The following is a 7,493-nucleotide window of genomic DNA, read 5'->3' on the forward strand; positions in this document are numbered from 1 at the left end:
TTTACACCCACAGGACTAGCCCGGGGTCACAAGAGAGAGGGCGGGAGAGAACATCTCTGGAACAACTTCTGTTCCCGAAAGAGGCACGATCTGGAGTCACACCTCGCTCTTCTGGGAATCAGGCACTTCTGTGCACGGAGAGGGATGCTGGGTGCTTCCTCCACCAAGAACTACCACGCAGCTTCCTTTTTGGTGGAAGCAGCGTCACATTGCACGTCACTCGTGCTTGTCTCACACAACCCATGGCTCGCCGAAGCCGCCGTCTGGAGTCCCCCTGGCCGAGCCCTCACCTCCCAGACTTGCCTCCGCCTCTTGGATTGTGACTCAGCGCCAGGAGGCGGAGAGCTGAGGTGACCCCGCCGGCCAATCAGGAGGCTGCCTGGGCTCAGCCCAAAACAGCGGGGTGGAAGGTGAGAAATCAGCCCAAACTGGCCAGCGCCCGGAGTAGGGGGTTGGCTTGGCGTGTTGTTTGCATGAGTTTTTTTTGCGGCGGGGATGTGTCATGTAAACGGGCTGTTCCCGAGCGGATATGAGAACGTCCAGGGGGCGGGGTATATAAGCATTGGGGGCAGAGCTCAAACCCGAAATTGCAGCAAGTGGCGTGATTTAGCCATAGAGTAAAAGTGTTTTGCACAATTTCCGACTGTTTCAGTGGGGTAGTGTGTGGGGGAAGGAATGTCCTTTGGCGATTCATGCTCTGTGATACACTGATCTCTCTCCTGAGTAGCACTCAGTAATAAAACCACGGCCAGGTCTTTTCCCCGTTTCCCAGGATGATCTCAGCTAGACACGTGCATCTATCCTAGCTATTATGGCACTTTTTGCCACTGAGTTTCCACCTCCCTTCAGCGCGAGAGCTGCTCACAACCCACTGGTGTGCTCCTTATCACCTCTGCTAAGTGCATCTCCATAGCTCTGTGATACGAAGGTGCAAGGAGTGGCCCAGTGCTCAGAGGGAGGCACAGCAGAAACACAAGCTGCTAGGGAACAGAGGGAGCCAAACAGGCAGGACTGGGCAGAGAGGGAGTGAAGGGTCACTAAGGAGATTGCATATATAAGAGCAGAGCAAAGGAAAAGGGAGATGGGGACAGAGACGAAAAGGAACTAGGAAATAGCAGTCAGCAGAGGAATACAGGATAGAATTTGCAGCGTTCTTCTCTGTGTACCAAATACAAACTGTTTGCATCACCAAGGACCTCAGAAATGTAACTTCCAAAGAGATCTTTTGAGGGGAAGAAGCTTGTGGGTAAAGCACAGGAGAGAGTGTCAGCAACCTGCGTTCTATTCCTGCAACTGCCACAGACTTCTCTGTGACTTTCAACAAGGCACTTACACTTCTCTGTGTCTCCATTTTCCCATCTGTGGAATGGGGACAGTGTTGGCTCTCGACCCCAGCAGGCCAAGCGCATGCTTGGGGCGGCAAGCTGCAGGGGGCGCTCTGCTGGCGCTGCGAGGGCGGCAGGCAGGCCTTCTTCCGGGGCTTGCCTGCGGAGGGTCCGCTGGCTTTGGTGGACCTCCTGAAGCCGGCGGACCAGCGCACCCTCCCCAGGCAAACCGCCAGAGACAGCCTGCCTGCTGTGCTTGGGGCAGCAAAATCCCTAGAGCCGCTCCTGAATGGGGATATTACTAATAGTTGCTGCAGAGAAGCCTGGTGAGGCTTAATTCATTAGTGTTTACAAAGTGCTCAAAGATCCTTGGAGAGAAAGCAAGATCACTTCAGGGTGTTATTTACAAGCTTACCGTAATGGGACTGAAGCGGGGAAAGAATTTTGAACAGGAAGAACTCAGAAGTCTTTGAAGGCCTCTAGGAATGAGGTTCTCAAACTTCTACAAAGTGTAGATGACCTCATGAATCTCCTATTTATGATCATCCAAGAGACTTTCTTTCCCATTCATGATCAAACAACAGCTATGTGGCAATGACGACAGTTGCTTACATGGAGAAGTAATATCAGGGAAAAGATTAATGTATTGTAGGCTTTTTGTAATGCAGTTTTTCAGCTGGTAATGAGGAAGAGAATCAGTACCACCTCCTGACCTGCCAACTCTGTGTGGCTCACCACAAAGACCTTAGACCACCAGTGGACTACATCATTGATGTTCTAGGTGGAAAAGTATGGAATATTAATGTGCATAAATCTTCCTGTGACACCACCAGGAAGGAATAGGTTCCAAGAGTGCAGGCCAGCTGAGCTAGTCATCCTTGAAGGTAATCATTAGTATTCATATTGTCTGAGCAGATACACTATGGGAGAATTGTAATGTAGTTGAGAAGTTGTGGGAGTATATACAAAAACAGTCCTAGTGTCAAATCAGGGTATTTTTCATCATTTCCCCCCATATAAGATCTATTGTCCTTTTTGCTTAGGCCATAGTTTTGAGAGCTAGGAATAGTCATAATAATATAATATCTAGTTCTTATATAGGGCTTTTCAACAATAGATTCCAAAGCACTTTACAAAGGATGTCAGTATTCTTATGCCCATTTTATAGACAGAGAAAACTGAGGTTCAGAGAGGTGAAGTGACTTGCCCAAAGTCATTTAGCAGGCTACTGGCAGAACTGAGAAGAGAACCCAGTCTTGAGTTCCAGTCCGGTGTTCTATCCACTAGGCAACACTCCTTTCAGTTCCACCCCACCCAGACCAGATTTATCACCTTTATTTGCAAGAGATTATAAAGTAGAAGGTTTTAGCCTAATAGTGATTCACTCTCAACCCACTATTGTAATATATAACAGAGAGAAAGTGTAAGAGCACTGCACCCTGAATTACTTATACATTCAAAGTAGGGGGTTGCTAACCATGGTAAACACATTTAAAGGAGGTTTTAGGGAGAATCCCAAATACTTAAGGTCTGTTATGGTAACCTGGCTGTCATAGTATGCAAAGGAGAAATTAAAGGGGAAATGGAGCAATGAGGAAGAGAGAGTGTCCAGAGAGTAAGGAGAAGATAGACTATAACAGTCCATACAGAGACAATGACCAGAGTAAACAATGGTACATAGCAAAAGATAGCAGAGAAGAAGAAGAAAAGAAGAAGAGAAAAACAGTGTTGGAGAAGACATTAAACTGAAGAGAAGGGTTAGAGGCACTATAGCACATGATACATGGATGGACATTTTGTAAAGGAGAGACAACTTCAGGTTTGAGGAAGAAGGCCACATTACCTTTGGTATTCTAGGGCCAGATTTCAAAGCTACTATGTAAGATGTGCAGCTCCCTCTGCCAGCACAAAATACAGGCATGTGCAAAATCCACCTTCTGTCATGGTATACATGTCACCTTCAAATAACTACTCAATATTGTTTCAATTTTTCTTAGTTTTTCAGTTATTTTGGGAAAACACCTGCCTGCTCTCTTCCCTAGGCCCTCCTCCAAAAAAAGGTTTCAAATTCTAATCCTTCCATCAGACTCATCATCTCTGGCAGCACATCTTTGTCTTTCCACTAATCCCTTCCCCCCCTTTTTTAACCCTGAGGGAGTTGTGATGCTAGTGCTCATACAGCTCACCACCAAAGGTTAAATTGCTAGATGTCACTGGACGCTGTGCAGCCTTCCAGACTCCCCACAAACTCTTGTTTATTTCCTGCTCCTGCACTTCCCAAATTAAAACTATGTCATTGGTTATATCTTTGTTAAAAAAACAAAATGAATCACAGTTCACACAAAGGAACAGCTAACAAACTTATTCATTCAATGTAACATTCAAGGGAAAAGCCCTCACAATATCCTACTGCTCTCTAAAGTTAACACTTAGTCCTTTTGGTTTTGTTTCCCACTCTTATCGATACTCTTTACCAATAGACAGTAGTCATCCCAGGCCTTCAGACATACTAGTACATAATTCCAGCACTGCCATAGATGTGATTAGATTTTGCTCTGCACTCTACTGTATCAGCATCTAGAATCTAATCCGGGAGTCTCAAACTCAATTTACCTTAGGGCCAGTGCCAGTCCTCAAATCCTCCCAGCAGGCCAATGTCACTCATGCCTCCTAGAACCCGCCCCCCCAAAACTCCATCCCCCACCTGCCTAAGGCTCTGGGACAGAGTTTGGGTGAGGGAGGAGGTCTTGTGTAGGGGATTGGGGTTCAGGCTCTGGGAAGGAGTTTGGGGACTGGGGGCTGTGGGGAGGGGGTGTAGGCTCTGAGAGGGAGTTTGGGAGCAAGAGGTGGTGTGTGGGGAGGGCATGCAGGCACTGGGAGGGGATTGGGGGTGCAGCGCTTACTTGGGGCTCCAAGGTGAGGTGGGGTGGGGGGGGTCGTGTGATTCTGCCACCAGGCACTGCCCCCATAGCGTCCCATTGGCCGTGGGGGCACTCAGGGCGGGGGCAGCACGTGGAGGCACAGCCCTGCCTTGCCCCTGGGCCGCAGGGAGGGGCCGGCAGCCACTGGAGCGAGCAGGCAGATGCCACTCAGCTCCACTGTGCTGTCGGGGCCCCTGAAGGGGGAGCACCTGGGGTGGCAGGTGGGGCCAAGGGAAGAGACCCAGCCCCAAAACTGCTGGAGTCCCACGTGCCACATTGGGGAGGCTCACGGGCCGCAAATGGCCCACGGGCCAGGAGTGTGAGACCCTTGATCTAATCCATTACTGGCCTGTCCTTTGAGTGGATGGACATCGTGCAGCTCCTCTATGCCTCGGGGTCCATGATTGCTGCTAGTCTTCCAATCCTGTAGCTTCCACGGGGATGGAGTGCAGCAAAACTTCTGCCCTTCCATGATTTCAATTCACTGTTCCTTTCTCCTTCTTCTCTGCTATCTTTTGCTACACACCATTGTTTACTTTCTTCATTGTCTCTGTATGACTTCTTATCCTCCATCTCTTCCTTATTCTCTGTGCTCTCTCTCTTCCTTGTTGCTCTATTTCCCTTTAATTTCTGGAATTCTAGCTTTGGGAATTATGGAGTTAAGTGCTCAAATATTTAACATGTCTAGCCATATGCTGCTTGGCCTGGGATAACCTGACTGACTTCACTTTTTAAAACATGGGCCAACCATTATACCATCATGATGATGTGCTCTGTAATATTTGCACTTCCTACTCTTTAGAGAAAATATAGTCTTGATGCAAATTTAATACTGTAGATACAGCCAAGTGCTTGAAAGCAGCTCTAAATTTACAGTAACAGCACAACAGCATCCTGGTTCTTCAGCCTACTGTTTTCTGTTCTTTTTGACAGTCCCTTGTCCTAGTTGTTCTGGACTTTTCAGGCTACCCCCATAGGACAAATTCTCCAGTAACCTAGGGTCAGATTCTGATGCCCTTACTTGTGTTGCATAATACCTTATTGTACAAGTAGTCCCACTTGTTTCAGTAAGATTGCATAAGATTTGCTACCTGTTTGAGTGAGAGTATATGAATCTGGCCCTTGGACCACAGACAACCCATTGCCCGACAGTAAATCAGCACATAGTTGGCACCTTAACACTGCTGATTCCCAAGAGTTATTGTTGAAGAGAATAAGAGTAGCAGTGACATTGGTTTGTCTCCCAGGATTTGAATCTGAATTCCCCTCACCACAACATTAAAAGAGGGTTCACAGTAAAGATACTAATGTTGGCCCATCTCTTCTTCCAACAGTAAAGCTGTTACAATTTTTATGGGCACAAGCAAGGTTAAGAACACTCAGTCACAGATTCCTACATGGCAATAACCATATTCATTTACAGGGAGATGTCAAAAGTTTGAATCCAAACCTGAGTCACTAGACTTTCCTGGAAGGTGAGCAAAATCCCAACTCAAACTAAAAGACTAATTTATAAATCAATAATTCCCAGCATTCCTCTCCCCCAACCCAGAGCTGGTCTTTCAGTACAAGAGTCTCTAGCTATGCATGTATTTCCACGTTACTTTTAATATGCATACTGTACATGTATTATTTCCATTCACTATACAGGGATGCTTGGCCTTCAGTGAATTTAAAATGAATTCATAGCCAAAGATGGAACTAGAATCTGGGGCTAACCTTCTCTATCACATAGACCAGAATATAAATCCAAAGTAGATAAGCTGATGTCAATGTATATGGTTGCTCTAGTTTTACATTGATCTAAGCATGCGAGAATTGGGCCAAGGACTGCAGATTTTCTAGATAAATACTCCGTCAATTGGGGAAAAAAAAAACAAAAAACAGTTCGTCTAACTCAGACAGGTTCAAGAGCAATTATCTAATATCAGATTCTGTCCCTCATTTGACTTAGGTCACAGCAGCACTTGTCGCTGCAGTATGTGCATCTTGTCATTTAATTTGCTTCTCAAATGTCTTATTTATTTGAAGACTCTGTAGAAACATGTTTCAGTACAAGCTATTTAATTTTACAGGCTTCTAAAATGTTTTTCCATCCTTTCTTTAGTGCCTTGTTATCAATTTTAGTCCCCTATCCTTACACAACTATTGCTTTGTGGACCCAGTCCTATTACCATTAATTCCAATTTCAGCTGGCTGGAGCCCTGAATAGTAAACAGCTTGCTTTTAGAAAAATGTATAAAAAAAATTAGCCCTACCCTAGCTTAATACAGCATTATCTTTTTACCTTATTCTCTAGGGAACTATATAGTCTTCTGTGTTGTGTCTAAATTGTCAAATACTAAAGCAGCTGATACCAGCCTAAACCAACACTCAGATCTGGTTTGTCTTTGAGATCCAGGCACTCCGTGAATTTTAGCTTTCTGACTTTGTTTTCCATATAGAAACAAATCTTACACTGTACATTACAGTCTCATAGCCTGCTTCATTGTAGATGCATTAGACCAGGCTCTTCTGTCGTCCTCTGTTCTCTGGTCCCCCATATCGTCCCTATGTCCTCTGAAGGGCTCACTGTTGAGACGTGTGATTGTGACATCACCCTCAGGGGGACCATATCATCATCAGAAATATTGTAAGTCAAGGTGATAGGTGGGGAGAAGAAGAGTCAAGATAAAAAGGGAAGAGAAGAACAGTTGATCAAATTAAAAATTGTAGTTACTTTCCCAGGAGCTGTTAAAATTGGAGTTAGCCACAGGACCAGAGCTAGATAATGTGTACACAACAGAATGCTCCACTACAATGATACTAAACTGATCTCATTTCACTCCCTTGTGGCTCATATTTCAGAACAATGTGTGTTTTAGCACAGCCAAATGTATAGTCATACATCTAGGAATAGAGATTGTAGCCCATATATAGAGGATGGGGGACACTATCCTGGGAAGCAGTGACTCTGAAAAAGATTTGGGAGTCGTTGTGGATAATCAGCTGAACATGAACTCCCAGTGTGACGCTGTGACCAAAAGGACTAATGCAAACCATGGATGCATAAAGTGGGGAATCTCGAGTAGAGAGTATTTGTATTTGGCACTAGTGCCACTGGCATATTATATCCAGTTCTGATGTCCAAAATTCAAGAAATTTTGAAAAATTGGAGGTGCTTGAGAGAAGAGTCAAAGAGTGGTAAAGGATTAGAAAACATGCTTTGTAGTCATAGACTCAAGGAGTTTGATCTATGTGACTTAAC

This window comes from Chelonoidis abingdonii, chromosome 3 (genome assembly GCF_003597395.2).
Source record: "Chelonoidis abingdonii isolate Lonesome George chromosome 3, CheloAbing_2.0, whole genome shotgun sequence".
Classification (NCBI taxonomy): domain Eukaryota; kingdom Metazoa; phylum Chordata; order Testudines; family Testudinidae; genus Chelonoidis; species Chelonoidis abingdonii.